This window comes from Ursus maritimus (assembly GCF_017311325.1).
Source record: "Ursus maritimus isolate PB19 chromosome X unlocalized genomic scaffold, ASM1731132v1 scaffold_X1, whole genome shotgun sequence".
In the NCBI taxonomy this organism is placed as follows: domain Eukaryota; kingdom Metazoa; phylum Chordata; class Mammalia; order Carnivora; family Ursidae; genus Ursus; species Ursus maritimus.
In genome coordinates this window covers 31493270-31515946 of record NW_024423319.1, presented here as the reverse complement: position 1 = coordinate 31515946, position 22677 = coordinate 31493270, and the positions used below count along the sequence as shown (strand labels likewise).

General features: G+C 42.4%; 1 long non-coding RNA gene across 1 annotated transcript in view; it reads right to left on the bottom strand.

Moving 5' to 3' along the window:
• The window catches only part of LOC103677715, a 35260-nt gene extending 12808 nt beyond the window's left edge, over positions 1–22452 (bottom strand). The window contains exons 1-2 of the long non-coding RNA XR_572502.1: positions 21872–22452; positions 9530–9638 (exon numbers count right to left, since the gene is read on the bottom strand). This is a non-coding gene — a long non-coding RNA (uncharacterized LOC103677715). The remainder of the gene's footprint in view (positions 1–9529; positions 9639–21871) is intronic.
• Between the last annotated feature and the right edge of the window lie 225 nt (positions 22453–22677).

The following is a 22677-nucleotide window of genomic DNA, read 5'->3' as shown; positions in this document are numbered from 1 at the left end:
AATTTCAAGATGGACTTCTCTGGAAAGAGCCTCAAACACAATATTGGTGTGGAAGTGAGTGGGAAGGTTGGTGTGCTTTATGTAACAGAAAGGCGGGGACAAAGGTGGTGAAAATCAAGGAACATGATGTGCATTTTATCAATGACATTGCTGGATGACAGGACCAATTTTTTTTTGTTAATATTTTTTACTTTTTTAGCATGAACAATGATTCTGATCAAAGTGGAAGAACCTAGAAGTACCCAGGGCAAGACTATGCGCCCCATAACTCCCTTCTCCAGAACTTTCCCTACCTTTCTTCTCCATCAAATTTTGCTGCTCCTATTTCTGTCAGTGTGATTCTGCTTATGAACAATTACCCTGTAAAAATAGTTTTAGTTGTCCAATAAAGATTCAAATCAACAGGTAACTATTAATCGGTATCTGCAGAAAGCAGGTTCCAATGTATTACCACACTATAAAAGTACTATCAACATCCTAATTCCAAGTAAGATAAACTAAGAGCATCTTTGGGTCAACATTCCCTGCCTTATTAATATACAGTGAGCTCGACCTTGAGAAATGACTAGACTACAAGGCTTCCTGTTGAGCAGTGCTTCCTATCAATAGGGAGAAAAACAGAGCATAAATACCAGCGGTATAACAGATGGTACAGGGGTGGTAGGTCTAACTGTGTCTTCTTTGAATGAAATATAACAATAATTCTGTTGACTCATATCCCCAACAACAGTTCATTCCTATATGCCATCAAGCCTTTCCAACTTCCAAATGAAAGATAAAATTGGATCCATTCCTCATACCACAAACCAGTATACATTCCAGAAGGATCCGATATTTCAATGTAAAAATTGAAACTATTTGTTAAAAATGAACTCTTTCTGGGCTGCCTGGCTGGCTCAGTCAATAGAACACGTAAATCTTGATCTCGTGGCCATGAGTTCAAGCCCCACACTGGGTGTAGAGATTACTTAAAAACAAGATCTTTAGGGGTGCATGGGTGGCTCAGCCAATTAAGCATCTGACTCTTGATATCAGCTCAGGTCTTGATCTCGGGGTCGTGAGTTCAAGCCCTGCATTGGGCTTCATGACGGGCGTGGAGCCTACTTAGAATAAATAAATAACAAAAAAGTAAAAAATAAAATATTTTTTAAAAAATGAACTCTTCCATACCCCTGTAGCCGAAAATGTATAACTTTTTCTTCTTTTTCTAATAAAGAAAACTAACATTAGGATACCTATAAGATGGTAAATATACTTTATTAAAAACTATAATCAATAACTATAAAGTTAACTTGGAAGAACAAATAATAAAATGCAAGAAAAAGAAAATATGGGGACATCTGGGTGGTTCAGTCGGTTAAGCATCTGCCTTTGGCTCACGTCATGATCCCAGGGTCCTCAGATCAAGCCCCGCATCGGGCTCCCTGCTCAGCGGGGAGTCTGCTTCTCCCTCTCCCGCTCCCCCTGCTTATGTCGTCTCTCTGTCAAATAAATAAATAAAATCTTTAAAAAGAAAAGAAAATATGGGTATATTCCTCTATAACCTTAGAGTTAAGAGATCTCTCCTAATTACAACTCCAAGTCCAAAAGCAAAAAGAGAAGATAAATCTAATTACATAAAAACTTTTAAACTTCAGCATATCATAAAACCATAAGCAAAGTAAAAAGTTGTAAGATAAAAGGCATCAACACCCTGTCCTGAATTTTAATTGAGAATGGAACACATTGTCATACTAGACAGAATGGAAGCTATCTAAAACCACTAGGACCATGTTGAAAGGACTCAAGATGCCAGATTGAAAGGTCCCAATGTTCAGAGATGGGACAATTAAAGTATCAGCGAAAATATTAGCTTCAGTGGATTGAAATCCATCACATGTATTTAAACCCATTAGTTTGTAATTAGGCTAAAGGAATACCCTATTGAAGGATACTAGTAAACCAACTCATCATTTTGAAAGATGCTAAAGAAGGGGAAGGATGCAAACATTTCTTCCTGCCTCTCCTATATACACTGGTCCTCAGGGTAACCAAGTAATAGATATAAGGCAGTCATACTCTTTCCGGAAGTATTCCAGCTAATAAATGAAGGAAGTTAGAATTAGAACATCAACATTTTGCAGACTTTAACGAATTAATATATCAAGGTATTGATCAATGGTGGGTGACTAACACTTTCTTTTTAGAGAGAGCGGAGGGGGAGGTCCAGAGGGAGGGAGAGAGAGAATCTTAAGCAGGCTCCATGCCCAGTGCGAAGCCCGACATGGGGCTCCATTTCACGACAGAGATCATGACCTGAGCTGAAATCAAGAGTCAGACACTTAACGACTAAGTCACCCAGGGGCCCCAGCTGACTAATATTCTAAAAGAGACAACCAGACCTTCTGGGCTTTCTCCTAGAAAATCTACATAATCACACAGTGGGGAACTCTTCAGGAGAAAGGAACTACTTTCTTAAATAAATTACAATAAATTAAGAGAAACCTATAGATGAAAAGAATGAAGACACCTAGGAAATAATCACGTGTGGCCTTTTTTTAATTCCTGAGTCAAACAAGCAATGGGGGGGGGGAGAAAAGGGCACTTAGAATACAATTGGAAAAATGAACACTGACTATATCATTATTATTATTATTATTTGATTATATTAAGAAACTAACTTTTCAGGCATAACAACAGTATGGTGGTTATTTTAACTGTCCTTATCTTTTAGAGATACACTTTAAAATATTACTGATGAAATTTCTTTCATCAGATTTGATTCATCAAAATATTCTTTGCCTCAAAATAATATAGGTAGGGAAGAATGGTAAGTGGAGAGACAAAACAAGACTGGCCAGGAATTGGTCATTGTTGAAGCTGGGTGATGGGTACACAAGGGCAAATTACACCAGCAGTGGTGTACTGATCTGGTTAGTACCTGCTCATGAAAGCCCACTGTTGAACTTTCAGGAATTTTCACATCAACCTGGTAGCTTGCAGTTGGCCACGGTGTGGGTCTGTCATCATGAAAATCAGCACATGCCACAAATCGGCTCCCACCCCAAGAGCTGGATGTTAAAACATTCATCAGCACCCCCCTGCTATTCTGTCCACTCGTGTACAGGTTGATCTATTTTCATTCAACAAATATTGATTGAGCACCAACTACGTGCTGGGCACTGGCTAGGACGCTGAGCATACAGCAGTAAACAAACAAGACATCATTGCATATTAACTTCCTGAGGTTCCCATAACAAAGTACCATTAACTGGGCGCCTTCACACAATAGACATTTATTCTCTCAGACTTGTGGAGGCTCGGAGTCTGAAATTAAGGTGTTGGCAGGGCCATGATCCTTCTGAAAACTACAGGGGAATCCTTTCTTGCCTCTTCCTAGCTTCTGGTGGTTGGCTGGCAATCTGGTACTCCTTCGTTTCCAGCTGCATTAACTCCAATCTCTCAGTCATCAGATAGCATTTTCCTTTATGTGTCTGTGTCTTCATAAGGCCATCATCTTATGAAGGACACCAGTCGTATTGGATTAGGGGCCCACCCCACCCTAGTATGACTTCATCATTTTTTTCCTTTTTCTTAAACTGTGGTAAAAACCATATAAAATTTCCTGCTGTAACCACTTTAAAGCAGCACTGTTCAGTAGTGTTAGGTATATTCCATTGTTGTGTAACGGATCTCTAGAACTTTCTCTTCTTGCAAAACTGAAACTCTACCCATTTTCCCTTCCTTGCAGTCCCTGGCAATCATCATCCTATGTCTATTTCTTTTTTTTTTTTTTTTAAGATTGTATGGATTTATGGAGCGCCTGGGTGGCTCAGTCATTAAGCGTCTGCCTTCAGCTCAGGGCGTGATCCCGGAGTCCTGGGATAGAGCCCTGCATTGGGCTCCCTGCTGGGAGCCTGCCTCTTCCTCTCCCACTCCCCCAGATTGTGTTCCCTCTCTCGCTGGCTGTCTCTGTCAAATAAATCGATAAAATCTTAAAAAAAAAAAAGATTTTATCGATTTATTTGTCAGAGAGAGAGAGAGCACAAGCAGGGGGTGCTGAAGACAGGGAGAAGCAGGCTCCCCGCTTAGCAAGGAGCCCGATGCAGGACTCAATCCCTGGACCCTGGGATCATGACCTGAGCCAAAAGCAGACGCTTAACCGACTGAGCCACCCAGGAATGCCTCCTACTGTCTATTTCTAAGAGTTGGACCACTTTAGATATCTCATATGAGAGGAATCATATAGTACTTATCTTTCTGTGACTGGCTGATTTTACTGATCGTAATATTCTCAAGGTTCATCAATGTAGCATGTGCCATAATTTCCTCCTTTTTTAAAGCTGAATATTGCATTGTGTGTATATGTCACATTTTCTTTATCCATTCATCCATCCGTGGATGTTGGGTTGCTTCCACCTTTTGCCTATTGTGAATAATGCTGTAATGAACATGGTGCGCAAATCCCTCTGAGATACTGCTTTGAATTGTTTTCTTTTGTACATGTTTTAATATTCCAATAATAAAACTTTGAAAAATACGTGAAGTAGGAAAAGGATTGTACCTCAGGGGGAAAAAAAATGCATGAAAAGCATAACCAAATTATGTTACAAATGGGATTTTTGTAAATATTATTTAAACCCAATGTTTAAATCGTCAATCTTTTCAACAATTAAATATCGACTTCATCTAGAAATAGAAGCAATTAGGACTAAATTAGATTTTCTAGGTAAATGTTGCTTTTTGCAAAATAAATATAATTAATGTACAATATCAAACAGCACTTCTTCACTCTAGCACATAAACCAATGAAAGGAAAAATATATTTTCCTCTCATATTCATTCCCAAGCACATATGTTTGTATTCTCTATTATGTTTACAGGAACAAACACTTGAATTGGACTCCTAATGTTTCTTTTGATTGTGAACACTGAATCGCAATTAAGATGCATACACTTAGCCGCAATATTTGTGTTGTCTCAGATTTTGTGAGGATGTAAATTCAGACACTTTTCAGTTTCAAAGTAATTGTGGTTATTAGACTTGAAGTGGCCCTTGTAGTCTTTGCATTTTGCCTGGCTTTATGTCACTATAAATTAGCAGAAGGTAGGTAGCGAGCGATAGGATTGAAATGTGGTTACTCTTTTCATCTAATGCAATACAATGGAGGAAAATGAAACAATAATTAGTGGATGAATGGGAAATCAGAAGGAAGAGAAACCTGGGTTCTGTCTTTCAATAGTTAAGGACCAGATGTATGCTTCAGAATTATGAATACTTGTTTCCATGGAGAGTTTTTTCCAAGGCTGCCCTTTGTTTATATGACTTGTTTCCACATTTGTTCATTTTCTACAAATTGCAAGCAATAATGTGATTCCAGAAACCGTCCTGGCTTGTTATTCTTGGTCTTGCATCCCTTTAAGGTCTATGTGTGCCAATCACATGTAGTATAGGGAGTTCATGGATTGGTATTAGAATTCATGCCTTCAGCCAAGTTTTTTTATTCTTAGATTGGACTATTTATTCGGTCCAAATTCCATTGGAAACCTATTAGGATTGGGAGCTACAAGATGGCCTCAGAGATCCGAAAGCTTAACCTGCGTGGGTAGGAACACACACTGAACAATCATGTCAACAGATCCTCTGTAACAACGTGGCCAGGGTCCGGCACGACCCACGGCATTCTGGAGGTACTAAGTCCGCTGCCGGGAGTACAGAGCAAGCTGCATAGATAATGGCAGAAAAAAAATTAAAAAGTAAGGTGGGGACAAGCAGCAGCTAGAGGACAGAGAAGAGAACTTGGAGCCCTTGGGAGTCTGGCCCGGAGAATGCCAACATGTAATTTTTCTGGGTACTGTACAGTGGAAACGAGCTCTAATTCTTCTCCCAGGGGACAGACTTGCCACCTGTGCTCTCCTCTAATTATCTTTGATCAGGCTTAAGTGGTAGGAAGTTATGTTTCAGTGGCTGTGATTGGGCCCAGGACATTGCTAAGTCTATAATTACTAGCTGGGTTAAATCACAACTCTTCTGGAATTTAGCAGCCATTTGTGTAAATTGCCTCAATATTTTTAGACTGCAAGCTTGTCCTTTTGTACTTCCACGAGAACGCGGAGATGAACAAGTAATAGTTAAGGAAAAGCAAATTCATAAGTGAATTAAGAAATGCGCAAAATGAAGAGAGCTAGCCACAGGCAGGAAAAATGAGTCATCGCTGTAGAGAGAGGTATACTCTTGCTCAATAACCTTTCATGAGGTAGAAAGAGAGGCCTTTACAGGTACTTCCAATCTGGGAATACCAAAACTTTAGAATGAGTCCCTCCAACTAGCCACTGAGAATATCAGGTGAGGGACACCTATCGGAAGACCCGGATTCGGATTCCGAACTCTCCCACTTATTTCCTGGCTGTATGATGTTACGGGAAATTATTTAACTTCTGTGATCATCAGGTTTCCCATTAAAAAGAAAAAAAACCCTTCCTAATCATACAACCTGGCTGCCGTGAAAATCAAATGAAATAACAAAAAGAACGTTTCACACCACCCTCGGTAGAGTAATGGCACTTAATAAGCACTTAGTAATAATAAGAATGATCATTCCTATTATTGAAGGAACTTGGTTTTCTGGACTCTACAGGAAAGAAGAGTGATTCCTTTGCCTATGTCCCGTCTCAACTCCATCCAACTGCTAATTAGAATTACATGGCAGAATAAGTAAAGGGAGCTCTTTCGGGAGGAAGTGAGAGCGCCATCCTCCTCCTGGAGATTAAGAAAGGTTATTCTCAAATGGTGTTTTCTCCCCTCTCTCTAAAACGCCCCTGAAACGTTACAGTTGATGAATTCAAAGAAAACATGCATAAACAAGCTAATTATTTCCAAAGGAAACGAATACTCATATAATTTAATGCAGGTGGTACTTAATAAACAACTCTTTCACTGAGTAAACAAAAGAGGGAAACTGTGAGTAATTTACAGGCATGTAAGTGAAATCGCTTTCTGGTGCCTTATGCACGGACGTCTTAAGACCTATATTCCGTTGTACCGCTCACCTCTGAGATATGTGTCATTGGAAGAGTCTGGCAACACAAACATGAAAATCTCCTTAATCAAGTGCATATGCGTGGATCCTGCACGCTGCTTAGCGAGGTGGATGAATAGAATCGGCGTCACTTGTTTATACACTTGGGCAGCTGTGCTGTTGGACCACGGCCACCCCGATTCCCCACTGACACAAAGGAAGCAAACTCTGTGTTCAAGAAAATAACGCCTCACGCTTTGGCCAAACAGTTTTCTCCAAATGTTACCCTCCTTAAAAAACACTGTAATAATTACGAATATGTGATTAAACGACATTTGGAAAGATTACCTGTGGGCGGGTGAGATTTAACTTTTCTCATTTTAAGCCCTCGTACTATGGCCATTTACTTGGGCTTTAAAGGGCACCATCTGACATTTGGTCTGTGGTAGATTTAACAGGGCCGCTTGTAAGCTTAAAGGTTTTGCCTGGTTAAATCGGGTTTTATCACAGAGGCTATTTGCAACTTTATACTCTGTCTCACAGAAATGTCAGTGTTTGCCTTGACTCTGAACTGGGCATAGAAACTCAAGGTGCGGCCCTGACTAGCCGGAAAATGGAAGATTCTTGGCCTTAGGTGCGTGCTCTTAACCGCCCACTAATAACCTCTGCGAAGCCCTCATTTTCACTGAGGGTGCTAGGCTTCTGGGTGACTGAGCAACCAACCTCTTTTGGGAAAGACGAAATGTTTCTAACTCTCTGCCACGTTGTAAATTGCCAGCACGTTTTCTTGTATTCTCTTCCCGGTGGGGGGAAAGAAACCATTTGGATAATAAGCTTGAGAAATACATTTTCTATGGATTCTGTGGAAATAACGAACTCATTCGGCATGGGAAGTTCTCAGCTGGACTTGCACCGCAGCTTGGCAGGACTCTTGTTGACTCCCTCGGGAGCTTCTTAAACAGTTGTTCTAAATCCAAACTGTTTCCACTGCTCTCAAGTCCCCGGTCCTACCCCAGCTGTCCCTCCTCTCACAGATGACCTCACCACCTACTTCACTGCAAAGACTGAGGCCGTGTAGGCTCGCTCGTTCCCCGTCTTTCTTCGAGCTGCACAATGAACATGGCGCTTTTGTCTGTACTCTCCCACAGCCCTCCCGTCTCCAAGAAAGCCACGTCTCTCTTTTTCTGGCCACGGCTACGTCCTCTCCTTGGCCACCTGATGCCACCCCCTCTCCCCTCCTGAGACAAATTGTGCCATTAGCTATCTTTAGTGGCTCCATCCCCATGGTCCATAAACACATTCAGGGCTCCTCTGACTTGGACCCAAGTCACCATTCTATGTCTCCTCTTTCTTTTGCTGTCACCTGTCACAGGTGAAACTTCTCACAAACGTAGCCCCTGCTCCCTGACCCCTTTCTCAGCATTTGTTCGCTCCCTCACCCCTGGCAACCTAGCTTCCACCCCACACTCTGTTCTACTCTATTGAAAATGCTGTCTTGAAAGTCAGCAATGACCTAATAATTGGCAGATTCTAGGGGCTTCTTCTTAGAATTCACCCCACCTGACCTAGCTGCAGCTTTTACCAATGTCGACCAATTCATCCCTCCCTAAAACGGTCTCCCTCGCTTCCATGAAATCGCTACGTTGGGTTTGTGGACTATTTCCTCTATCTATCCTTTAAATGTAAGCATTCCCCGTAGGTCCTGTCCTTGACCCTTGTCTTGTCTAGTCTCTCTCTTTTGATGAACTTACCAATTCCACAGGTTCAATTATCTTCTCTGTGGGGATGGCCACCTAACCTCTACAATTCATTCATGTATACATCCATCAATTATTTGCTGAATGTAGGCCACATAAGGAGAGTGATGATATAATTTATCATTCACTGGGGCGCCTGGGTGGCTCAGTCGTTAAGCATCTGCCTTTGGCTCAGGGCCTGATCCCAGGGTCCTGGGATTGAGCCCCACATCGGGCTTCCTGCTCCGCTGGGAGCCTGCTTCTTCCTCTCCCACTCCCCCTGCTTGTGTTCCCTCTCTTGCTGGCTGTCTCTCTCTCTCTCTGTCAAATAAATAAAATCTTTAAAAAAAATTATCATTCATTTTTTTAAAGATTTTACTTTTAAGTAACCTCTACACCCAACGTGGGGCTCAAACTCACAACCACAAGATCAAGAGTCACGCACTCCACCGACTAAGCCAATCAGACACCCCTATAATTTATCATTCTAGTAGGGACATTTCGAGTGTGAAAGGGGGCACTGTTAATACTTACATCAGAGCAGGCATAAACCCATGTTGTCCTAGATAAACCGAGACATATGGCAACCCGAAGCAGAAGGTATTCTGCCAAGTATTATGAAACTACAAAAGCAAATCATAAATGCATCCTGCCCTCAAAGAGCATTAAGTCTAGTAGAGTGCCAAGACATGAACGTAAGGAAACAGAATACCATTAGAAAGTGGTAAACACCTGAGAGAAGTCCAGATAAAGTATACTGGGTTTTCAGGGTGAAAGAAGATTTATTTCCATTACCTTGAAGAATCAGGAAAAGCTTGATGAAAATGGCATTCGAGTAGCCCTGGGACGTAGGTGGAGAAAGCAGTATGAGCAAGGCCCTCCTCATGGATCCTCAGTTTGTGTGCTGCAAAAAGACCACCACATCTATGGGGGCACTGCCCAGACTGCTGACATCTCGGTTATTTAAACATTTTCATATTTTATTTTATTTTTTAAAGATTTATTTATTTATTTGAGAGAGAGCACATGCCAGGGGAGGGGCAGAGGAGAGGGAGAGAGAATCCCAAGCAGACTCCTCACTGAGTGCAGAGCCAGATGTGGGGCTTAATCCCATGACCCCAAGTTCACAACCCAAGTGGAAATCAAGAGTTGGCCGCTTAACCGACTGAGCCACCCAGGCACTCCTAAACATTTTCATATTTTAAAAACTGTTTTGGGGATGCCTGGATTGTTCAGTGGATTAAACGTTTGCCTTCAGCTCAGGTCACGATCTCAGGATCCTGGGATTGAGCCCTAGTCGGGTTCCCTGCTCAGCGGGGAGTCTGCTTCTCCCTCTCCCTCTGTCCCTCCCCCTCCGCTCATGTGTGCTCTCTCTCTCAAATAAATAAAATCTTTTAAATAAAGAAATAATAAAAATTATTTTTACTCCAAAGAAGAGTGACTTATATATTTATCACAAAAATTTTATAGTAGACAGCAAGAAAATGCCATTTTCTCACAATCAACACATTACAACAATTTTCTGACAGATGGAAATGGTTTGAGGAAGGGACACCTCTTTCTACTTTGCACCAAGATTCCATGAGCTAGAGATGATCCCGAGTAAAAGAGAGAATTGTGTAGCATAATTAGGGCAGGGAGAATTTATCAGTCTGACTAAAGCATGAGGCGCATGAGAAGACACAACAAAAAAAAATATGGAAAAGTGGATCTAGACCGGATTGCGGAGGGCCTCGAGTGTCAGTGTAAGAAAATCAGACTCTAGTCAGTAGGCAAGGGTCAAAATGGTTTCAAGAAGTTACCCTGGGGGGCGCCTGGGTGGTTCACTCCTTAAGTGTCTGCCTTTGGCTCAGGTCATGATCCCAGGGTCCTGGGATCGAGCCCCGCATCGGGCTCCCTGCTCAGCGGGACGCCTGCTTCTTCCTCTCCCACTCCCCCTGCTTGTGTTCCCTCTCTCACTCTCTCTCTCTGTCAAATAAGTAAAATCTTAAAAAAAAAAAAAAAAGAAGTTACCCTGGGAACAATACATAAAATACTTTCAAAAGGCAAGGACCAGTAGGGGGAAAAACAGTTAGAAGGTTAATGGTCAGCATCTCCCAAAGTAGCTTTGTGGAACGAGCTCTATTTGTACCACATTTTAACAATAACACCAGACAGCAGGAGAGCAGAAGCACAGAAAATTGCATAGTTTAATTCAGCCTTATCATCAGTCCATAGCTATGACTCTTATACATTTCTCTCTGAGTGACCTGCCAATGCTTTATATTCACATGCTGAAAATCAAACCCATCACCTTTTCTCTCAAAATTATTTCTTCTGTGGGTACCACCACAAAATAAGGGTGGCTTAAATAAGAATTTCAAAGGTAGGAAGCCCAGGGTTAGTATGACAGCACCATGAAATTTGCAAGGAACCAGACTCGAAGGTGTAAACCCCGCCATTTTTAGGGTAGGAGTCTTCATTGTCCAAGATGAATGCTGGAATACCAGCCATCACATTCTTGTTCCAGACAGTGTACTAGACAAAGAAGAGAAAAATGTGTGATCTCTACCTTTTAAAGGCGACTTCCTTTAAGTATCACATAACACTGTACTTCTTTTTTTTTTTTAAAGATTTTATTTATTTATTTGACAGAGAGAGAGACAGCCAAACAGACAGGGAACACAAGCAGGGGGAGTGGGAGAGGAAGAAGCAGGCTCCCAGTGGAGGAGCCTAATGGGGGGCTCGATCCCAGAACACCGGGGATCATGCCCTGAGCCAAAGGCAGACACTTAATGACTGAGCCACCCAGGCACCCCAACACTGCACTTCTATCTCATTAACCAGAACTTAGTCACATGGACACTTGAAAGGAAAGCTGAGAAATAGTTTCAATTGACAATGTACCCAGCTAAAAATTCAGTTCCTCTTATTTAAAACAAAACAAAATAGGGACACCTGGGTGGCTCAGATGGTTAAGTGTCTGCCTTCAGCTCGGGTCATGATCCCAGCATCCTGGGATCGAGTCCCACCTTGGACCCCTTGCTCAGCGGGGAGCCTGCTTCTCCCTCTGCCTCTGCTGCTCCCCCTGCTTGTGCTCTCTCTCTCTGACAAATAAATAAATAAAATCTTAAAAACAAAACAAACAAAAAGAAAAATGGGACAGTGGCAGGTAACTGGCAGTGTCTACAAAGGAGCTAAACTCTAGAATATTGAGAGGGAAAGGCAGGGGAAGGAGGAGATGTCATGGATGACAAGTTTCCTAGCCTAGGTAGTTGGAAGAAAGTTTTTCTCTTATTTGCAACTAAACCCAATCCTGATATGGCCCAGAGTGGATTTATATATTTTAAAGAAGAATTTTAAAATAGTCTTCCCATTTGGAGCAACTCAGAAGACACTACTACTCTAGTCCCACTAGCAGATTTGATTATAGCTACGCATATAGATTAAAACAAGAAAAGAGCCCTTTGGAGTCCTGGCTCTTCTAGATTGCATTAGCAGGAGTCACAATCTATACCACTAGACCTACAATCCAAGGTTATAATACAGTAGCCATGTTTTATTATGATAATGACTTCAAATTGTATTTCCAAGGAGTTCAAGTACATCACTGCTTCTTATAATTTTTAATCTAATATACAGGATAGGCAGAATGGGAGTTACAAAGAAGACAAATAATTTAATCTTCATGTTATTAACAAGGTCAGTAATAAACTGATGTTTATGGTCATAGGGTCATAGCATTTCTCAGATGGCTTCGACCACCAAGTCCTCTTTGGGGCTTTCTAGCAAGCAACATCTTTTTTCCCAAGCAAGTTGCTGACCCCACCTTCCCTTCTATTACCCCCTCAAAAGGGGCCTGGGTCCATACGTTTAACCCGAAATAGGACTGAGGGGCACCTGGGTGACTCAGATGGATGAGAGTCTGCCTTCGGTTCAGGTCATGATCTCCAGGTCCTGGGATGGGGCCCCATGTGGGGCTCCCGGTTCAGCGAGGAACCTGCTTCTCCCTTTTCCTCTGCCTCTCCCCCTGCTCATGCTCTCTCTCTGTATCTCTCTGTCTCAACTGAATAAATAAAATCTTTAAAAATAATAATAATAAATAAATAGGACTGAGATTAGGCCTAGATCCCTCAATATACCCAGTAGTGATCTACATGGCCCAAGTAAGATGACTGAAGACAAGTTTTTATGTGTTCCCAAATAGGACTCCCCATTTGCAAAGACCAAGCACCCCAATGTATCCAAAAAATGCTGCCAGACTATTCAAGAACCCAGACCAAGAGGGATGAGAGACATCTTGCAGAGAAACCTTCCTTCCCTACTCTGGACTTGATCATCAGATATGGGAATAGAAAGAAATATGGAGCAAGAAAGGGACAGGGAGTACAAAAGGGGGGGGGCTTATTTGGTGTTTTGCTTTGCTTTCCTTTCCTTTTGGGTAAAAACGATGTACTGGACCTAAATAACGTCTAAATGAGGCAGGTCAGTATTTACGGTCCTTCAAACCCCATTTAACCTTTCTGTGTCTCATCTGTTAAGCATGCTGGCCAAGATCACATACCAAATCACTGACACAGTCATCATGAGGCCCCCAGCGCCTTGTTCCCAGTTTCATATTTTAAATAAGCCAAGTGACAAAATAGAGGGGAAAACTGGGTCAGAGAAACAAACTTGGCCTAAGAAAAAAAAAATCTGCATTTCAAAATAAAGGCAATTACACAAAGACGTGACATTTCTCATATAAACAGAAAAATAAGCTAGAGCCCTAACATCTTTCTTTTCCAACGGGAATATACAGAGGTAGTTTTAAGGATAAGAAGAGCAAAATGATGGACCTACCATGATTGCCAATTCTTTTATCTAATGAGGCTTTATTTCTTATAAAATTTTAGTGGAGTTAGNNNNGGGAAACGAACAAGTGAAAGAACTGGCTAATATAACACAGCTATAAAGAGTCCATTTTTTTTTTTAAAGGTGTATATGCTGAGCAAAGCAGGCTCAACACCAGAGATAGATTTTTAAAACTATTAGTTGTTGGTATCTGCCCTTTCGATTCCTGGTCATCTAGACTGTTTTGGACCAGTTTCTTACCCATTTCTCGTTTCCTTAACGTTAAATTCCTAGATTTGTACTCCAACCTTGATAGCTGCCTCTAACCCCAGAAATCATGGTGCCCCGTTCATAATTTTTTGAATCTTGGCTTTCTGGTCCAGATATCAATTCTGCTGGCTCCTTTGTCTGTCTCTGTCTCTGTCTCTGTCTCTCTCTCTCTCTCTCTCTCTCTCACACACACACACACACACACACACACACACACACGAAGGGGAAACTGCAGCAGGTCAGGCAGCTTTCCAGTGCTTTCTATCAGGCACCTGGGGAATATGGAAGAGGCCCAATTTTTCTTACTCCTGGGACTCAAGCACTGTGAGGAAAAATGCAGTAATGGGACCAAGTAGTTCTACTTAAAGCAGAACAAACTAGAGCCAAGGCAAAGATGCTACAGGGACTAGGAGGGAGCCTACTTGACTGCTTCTCCACCCCCCTTGGCTCTCCCCAAACTGAGGGCACGCCAGCAGAACTTCCAGGTTTTCTCCTAAAACTATAGCTGTTCAGAGACACCAGGACTCACAACCGGCCTGGGACAGGGGAGGAGAGGACTGGACCGATGAATTTTCTCAGGTCATCCTTTAACCAAAGTGATTCTTCATCAACTAGAGAATCCCTCTGGGGGACTACACAGCAGGCCAGAACATGAAGAATGCAGGCATGCTGCCAATAAACCTCTAACCCTAGAGTTGCCCTGTTGGGAACGGCCAAGTACCCCAGAGAAAGGGAGGGGCCTGCCCCTGGACCATCAGGACTCTGCCTGCCACTCCCCAGCTCTGACCCACCCCATCAACTCCAAGCCTGGAACCTGAGTACTGGCCTCCCACCCACAACTCTGGGATATAGACCAACACAGGTCGGGAAGCTTGCCTTCTGCTCCAAGCACACCACAGAAGCTTGTCAGGCATACCGCTGACCCTGGGAAGACATGGCCTCGCCCACCCTGAAGGGCCGGATTCCTGCCTCTCTAAGCGCTTATTCGGGATTACCCACCACCACCATCCCTGTTGTTCTCAAATCAATTTATGTCTGCTCACAACACCCAGAACCCAGACTCTGGGCTCCCTACCCCAGCGTCAACGTTCATATTTAGCCCCCTTCAGTTTTAGTGAGGTTTGGGTGATCTCAACTAGTTTTTGACTTGGCCTGTTTGTTTGTTCTTCCAAAGTTGAAATTGGGTTATTTTATTTTGATTCTAAAAATACTATATACTAAAAAAATACTATATACTCACTGCAAAAATTTTTTTTACCAAGATCAGCCAATAGATAATGTATAGAGATGAAACAAATTATCCATGATCCCACCCCCCAGATGATGCCCTCTTTTGACTCAGCTAAGAATTTCCTGATCAAGCCCTGAGGAACCCGACCCATCCAAGCTATACCAGGCTCTGATATCCCCCACAATTAGATTTGGTCCATTAGACACAAAATGAAAGGCTCCAGAACTTTGGTCATGAACAGAGGGGGAATATTTGGAACTCTCTCTCTCCTTGTGTGCTGGCCACAAGCTATATAGGTGAGGCCATCATCCATATCAGCATTTAAGGCCTAAAGCCATGCTGGATGCCTGAGGCAGATACCTGCGAAATGTAAGCACATGATTGCAGACAACTGAGCTGGATCTCCTCAATCCTCCCAAGAGCAAGCACATTCAGGTATCAATTTGAGACCCTTTAGCACTCTTTGGGAGATACAGATGTACGCGTACACACTCGCATACCCACTCACAAACACATTAGGCATTCATATGTAAAGTGCTTTATATTATGCAATTCATTTTAGATTGCCCAATTTTTAAAATAATGTCTCCTGTTTCTGATTTGAATCGAAAACCTTCAAATAAATGTTTTGATTTTTCTAGAAGCAAGCATTTGTCTATCACAAAATACTTAAAGTTCAACTTCTGCAACTTTTTTCTTTAAAGAACAGGACTACGTTTAGTGTACCAAGCCTATAATCAACTTTAAGTGGCTTTCATTACTATCCCACCATGTAGTCAAGTCTTAAAAAATTGAATTTGAAAGCTCTCGTGATTCTAGAGTAAGGGAAGAGCTCCCCCCTATGGTAACGTTTTGAAGTACACCAAAGAAAATGCCACTAAGCTCTCTGAACCCAATTTTCTGTCCTCTCACTCCGCCTACAAGATTTTTAAGAATTCTCCCAGAAATTTATAGGGGAAAGGAATAAAAAAAATGCAGACCACATCTTCCAACAAACAGTAAATCCTCTTCCACAATATGCTCAAAGTGACAAAATGCCCAAGACTGAGTTAAGGTTAAGCAAAACCTTTCACTTGGTTATTGGACAGGGTACTAGGTAAGAAGCTACATGTAAATCAGCAAAACACTGGAGCCTTTTTTACTTGATACCAAATACTACTACGACGACGACTACTACTACCACTAGCTAATGATTATTGAGTACTTGTGTGCCAGGTTACTCCCACAACCTTATAAGGTAGACACTATTATTAACACTAGTTTATGGATGAAGACACTGAAGCCTAGAGGAGGTACATAAGTTAGTTACATAAGTTGGTTAATAAGTGCCATTAAGAGCCAGGTACTTGAAGCTCACTAGCCCAGACTCTAAACTTTACACTGTGCCATCCTGCCCCTCTCTCTAACTCAAATTTGGTATGATCTCTCTCGAAATAAACAACTTGAGGCCATGGCCTTGTCCACATTCCTTGTCAAAACTGGCCAAGGTAGGACAAGACCCCTGGTTCTTGTCTTTTCCTCCCATGATCATCACAGATAGAGAATTATTTGGCTTACCTCCTATGTTCGTTCTCTATTCTGGCAAAGACTGTTTGTGATTTTGAGTATAAAGTCTTGGAGTAGAGTGCTACAGATTGAATGTTTCTGTCCCTCCAAAATTCATATGTTGAAACCTCATCTCCTCTATGATGGTATTAGGGGGTGGGGCGTTTGGAAGGTGCTTAGGTCATGAGGGTGGGGCCCTCATGAATGGGAGTAATGCCCCTCTAAGACACCCCACAGAGCTCTCTTGCCCCTACACCTCCAGGTGAGGACACAGTCAGCAGTTAGCCTTCTATGAACTAGGAAGTGGGCTCTCACCAGACACTGAATCTACTCGCACCTTGCTCTTACACTTTCTGCCTCCAGAACTGTGTGAGAAATGAATGTCTGTGTCACCCAGTCTTTGGTATTTCTATAATAGCAGCGTGAATGGACTAAGACACTGAGAGTCTAGATTTCGTGTCCCTTCATCATTTATCTTTTTTTTTAAAGATTTTATTTCTTTATTTGAGAGAGAGAGAGACAGAGAGAGAGGGAAGACAAGCAGGGAGAGCGGGAGAGGGAGAAGTAGGCTTCCCGCTGAGCAGGGAGCCGGATGCAGGGCTCGATCCCAGGACCCTGGGATCAGGACCTGAGCCAAAGGCAGACAGATGCTTCACCGAATGAGCCACCCAGGTGCCCCTCTTCACCATTTATCTTGTACCTTTTCCTACTCCCCATCTCAGACCCCTCAAACACCGTTCACTTAAAACTGTGTTGAAAATTACACATTTCTAAAAAATCCACCAATGTTAACCCAATTCAAATCAGGATTATTCCTGATTTGCATTTATTTCCAAGACAAAATTGTTCTCCTGTGCTATTCTTTTTTAATTTGGTAAAATCTATAAGCTTGGTGTTTGGTTGCAATTTGAACAAGCACTAGTTTTGTATGTTTTAAAATAAACTTTATTGGGGTGCCTGGTGGCTCAGTCGGTGAAGCATCTGCCTTGGGCTCAGGTCATGATCCCAGGGTCCTGGGATCAAGCCCCGCATCGGGCTCTCTGCTCACCAAGGAGGCTGCTTCTCCCTCTCCCTCTGCCCCTCCCCCTGCTTGTACCCTCTTTCAAATAAATCTTTTAAAAAAATAAAATAAACTTTATTAAGGAGGGCATTTGAGGTAATGAGCAATGGGTGTTATATGCAACTGATGAATCACTAAATTCTACCCATGAAACTGGTAATACAGTATATGTTAACTAAATTGAATTTAAATACAAAATTTTAAAAAACAACTTTATTTTGGAATAATTTTAGATTAACAGAAAAGTTGCAAAGATGATAGGGAGTTCCTGTGTGCCTCTCACCCAGTTGCCCTAATGTTACCATCTTACATTAGTATGACCCAATACTATAGTACATTACTACTAATTAAACCACAGATTTTAGGTGGATTTTATCAGTTTTTCCATTAATGTTCTATTTATTGCTCCAGGACCAACCCCAAATATCACTGCATTTAGCATAATGCCATCTTCACATCTACCAAAAATGACTAATTCCTTAATCTCCTCAAATGCCCAATCATTACCCCCATTTCCCTGGTTGGCAGGTATGTCTTGTAAGTTTCTTGGAGTCTGTAACAGTTCTGCTTCCTTCTTTGTGTTTTCTTGCCACTTGTTTATGGAAGGAACTGGATCATTTGTCCTGGAGACCACTCCCCACTTGGGTTGTGCTCACTGCACCCCCCACGGTGTTGGTTTAGGATGCTCCTCTGTCCTCCATATTTCCTGTGAATAGGTGTCTGGATCTAGCACGGGGGTTCGTAAAATTTTTCTCTAAAGATCCAGACAATAAATATTCTAGGCTTTGCAGTGCATATGGTTTCAACTCTGCCACGGTTGTGCAAAAGCAGCCATTGACAATAGGTAAACAAATGGCTGCGGTTGGGTCTCAATGAAACTTTATTTACAAAATCAGGTAAAAGGCTGGATTTGGCTGGGAGACCATAGTTTAATGATTCCTGATCTAGAGGATCAGTCAGATTTGGTTTTAGTGGTTTGGTTTTGGTTTTGTAAGAATAATTCTTTGACAGTGCTGGGTATCTCCTATGGCTTCATCAGGTGGCATATTACATCTGGTTGTCTCTTTTAGTGATGTTGCATTTGTAGGGGTTCTGATGTTACCAGCTTGATCCATCCATCCACCATGAAGGTCTCCATCGGTGGACTGTATTTCAACCTTCCTCTCTCTTCTGTGGTCAGGAGCACTTGTGCAGTGCACACCTTGAACAACCACACATGAGCACCTCCCTCCAACATTTGTTATTCCCCTTGGCATCTTCGGTTTCAAACAGCACATAAAATAGTAGTCCTAAAGGTTCTTAGAGTGCCAGAAACTCTACCACTTGGTAAAGAAAAAGTTTCCAGGGGGTGCCTGGCTGGCTCAGTCAGTGGAGAGTGAGACTTGATCTCAGGGTTGTGAGTTCTGGCCCCACTTTGGGTGTAGAGGTTACTTAAAAATAAGATCTTAAGGGCACCTGGGTGGCTCAGTCAGTTAAGCATCCAACTCGACTTCAGCTCAGGTCATGATATGAAGGTAGTGAGATTAAGCCCCACGTGGGGCTCTGCACTCAGAGTGGAGTCTGCTTGAGATTCTCTCTTTCCCTCTCTCTCTGCCCTTCCCCCGGCTCATGCTCGCTTTCTCCCTCTAAACAAACAAATAAATAAAAACTTTTTAAAAAATAAATAAAATAGGGGTGCCTGGGTGGCTCAGTTGGTTGGGCAACCGCCTTCGGCTTGGGTTGTGATCCCAGGGTCCTGGGATCGAGTCCCGCGTCGGGCTCCCTACTCAGCCGGGAGCCTGCTTCTCCCTCTCCCTCTGCCACTCCCCCTGCTTGTGCTCTCCTGCTCTCTCTCTGTCAAATAAATAAAGAAAATCTTAAATAAATAAATAAATAAATTTAACTAAATCTTAAAAAAAAAAAAGTTTCCAGATTTCTTGAGGAGGCACAGATTCTGGATTCTTCTGGATCAGAGGTTGTATACAGACTGCAGGGGTTTTTTCCCTCCAAAGATTTGTTTATTTATTTGAGAGAGAGAGAAAGTGAGAGTGAGTGGAGGGAGGGGCAGGGGAGAGAGTCTTCAAGCAGACTCCCTGCTGAGTGCTGAGCAGGGAGCCTGAAGTGGGGCTCACCCACGAGATCACGACCTGAGCCAAAACTAAGAGTTGGACACTCAACAGACTGAGCCACCCAGCTGCCCCCAGGCTGCAGTTTTCACTTTCCACAAAAATGAATTCCTTGCTAACTTTTAAAATCTGGAAGATTTTACATAAAAATCTGGCTTTTCCAGTCCTCTTGGAATATGAAGGAATCTGGCCACTTTGGACCAGGCATGGCAACGACTGACTGGAACTCTGAGTGACTGCACCCTTTACATGAGGTCTCTATATTAGGCACACATTAAGGAGTGGTGGGGATTGCGGCATCCTGCAAAGGCACATGCCCTGTCATTTACCACTTGAGTGCCTGTGAGCTTCTCTGGCAACTTCAAAATGAGTTGCTCATGCTTCAGTATTTAATACATTTACATCGCCTACCCCTCTCCAAGTTGTCCCATTCCCCTCCCCACTTATATCCCCCACACCCCCCAACCTCCACTGGTTTCTTCTTGTACGTCTTTCCAGAGCTACTTTATTACAAACGCATGAAGTGTGCAGCAAACTCTAGTTTTCATGGAAAATCTGAAATGGTATTTTCCAGTACTTCCAATGCTACTACCAAAGTCATATTCTATTAAGAGGAAACCCCTTTCTTATTCATCATCCAACAAAAATTTATTGAGCTTTTAACTACTCTTAGGCTCTGGGGACACAATAATGAAAAAGCCAAATATGGTTCCTGGCCTGATGGAATTTATGGTTCTGAATATTATTCAAAATAGTAAAGAGAGAAGATAACTGACCCAGGGATGCCTTCTAGATATATTTTTTAAATAATGTACTACGTTCAAATAAGAATCACCAGCATGCACATTCTCTAGCTAGATGACAAAAAAAGTATATTTATAACCTTTGTAATGCCATCAACAGAAAGTAAAAACCTATGAATATTCCAATGGGGGGAAACAGGATCATATTCTATATTCAAAAATGACCAGATGACATTTTTCTTAGACTGCCAAAACAAGGGATTGAGAGAGGTCTAGGGCTGCCTGGGAAGCCGCCCTGCTGTGGGCATCTTGCCTTTGGAATCTGGAATTCCTCACTAAGCTAGAGGCAATCTGGAAGTAACTCAGCCTGACCCAAAGGAGAACCTTGGGTAAATTCATCCTTGCCTTTTTTATGCCTGTGATCCTTGGGCACCACCCAAATTACAAATTCTGGCTGGCCATCAACAATCCAACAAGTTCTCAATGCCATTCCACTCTTCTTCCCTTCTTTCTCCATTTCTTGCCCCTTTTCTCTCTCCCATTTCCACTGCACAGTCTGGAACTCAGTCCATGATAAACAAAGTCTACTCTTGCGTCTGCCACTTCTTCCCTGAATACTCACTCCACCTCCTGCTGCTGATTGAAAGCAGCCTCTCTCCTCTACAACACTATGTCCCATAGAGTCATCTCAAGGCAATTCTTTCTTCTAGAGTCTGCATACTGGGCTGGAGTGAGGGTTAGGGAAAGCTGTATTACCATTCTCCTTACTCCCCACACCCCCCCCCTCAATACACACTGCACTTTTTTTTTTTTAAAGATTTCATTTATTTATTTGACAGAGATAGAGACAGCCAGTGAGAGAGGGAACACAAGCAGGGGGAGCGGGAGAGGAAGAAGCAGGCTCATAGTGGAGGAGCCTGACGTGGGGCTCGATCCCGTAACGCCGGGATCACGCCCTGAGCCGAAGGCAGACGCTTAACCGCTGTGCCACCCAGGCGCCCCCACACTGCACTTTCTAAACCAGGGGTTGGCAAGCATTTACTTTAAAAGTAAAGACACTAAATATTTTAGGCATTGTGGGACATACTGGCTCTGTTGCAACTACCTGACTCTACTGTTATAGCTTGAAAGCAGCCATAGACAATATGCAAACAAATGGGCATGGCTGTGTCCCAATTAAACTTTATTTGCAAAAAACAGGCAGCAAGACTAGATTTGACCCAAGGGAAGTTTGCTGACCTGTACTTTAAACTATTAATCTTTTCATTTCCTGCAGAACAAAACAAAACAAAACAAATTCCTTCTTACTTGAAAAATCACACCAACTATATACCCCACCTTACCTCTCCCTTGCTCCTGTCATGTACTCACCTCCTGGTCCAGCCATGTTTATTAAGGATTCTGGCATCTGGTTCATAGGTCACTTCTAGTCCCACCATCATCCTGGATGATTCCTAAATCCATAGGATGATCAATGTAACACCAAAGCCTCACAGTGCCTTGACTTCCTCAATTCCAATGACCTTCACCCCCATTCCATTTCAATAACCTACTCCTTTGGGACATATTACATCTTTGATACTTTCAAACCAATATCCCATGCTGACCACAATTCTTATCCTACAGACTTTCCAACTCTTTACTCCCCAATAAATCTGCTCTTTGACCTGAGAACCCGTCCATTTTCTCCCAGTTAGTTGGCCCCCACTTGGCCTCACTTTCCTCTTCCCCGGTCTGGACACACCATGGTCAATCATGATTCTCTCTTGTTGCATCTTCAATCTCCTTGTGCTCCCTTCTTTTCACTGTTCTTCTTTTACTATCAACACCATACCCCACTCCTCAATCAATTCAATCACCAAATTTCTCTGGTCCTGTAGCGAAATGGCTGAACGTACTTGGAGAATACTATACCACTGTATGAATGTGAGCCACATTCATCTGGTCCCTCACTACCTCTAGTCTATCTTTTTCAATGGTTTTTGTTTAACTCCCCTATCCCATTAACCTTAGACAAGACAACATAATGCTATAAAGAGATTGCAGGCTTAAAAACCAAACAGCGTTGGGTCTGAAATCTGGTTCCGCTTATTAGATGTATAGTCTTGAGCAGGTTTATCTAACTTCCTATCACATCAGTTTTTTCATGAGAAAAATGGAAATAATTCCTACTTGAT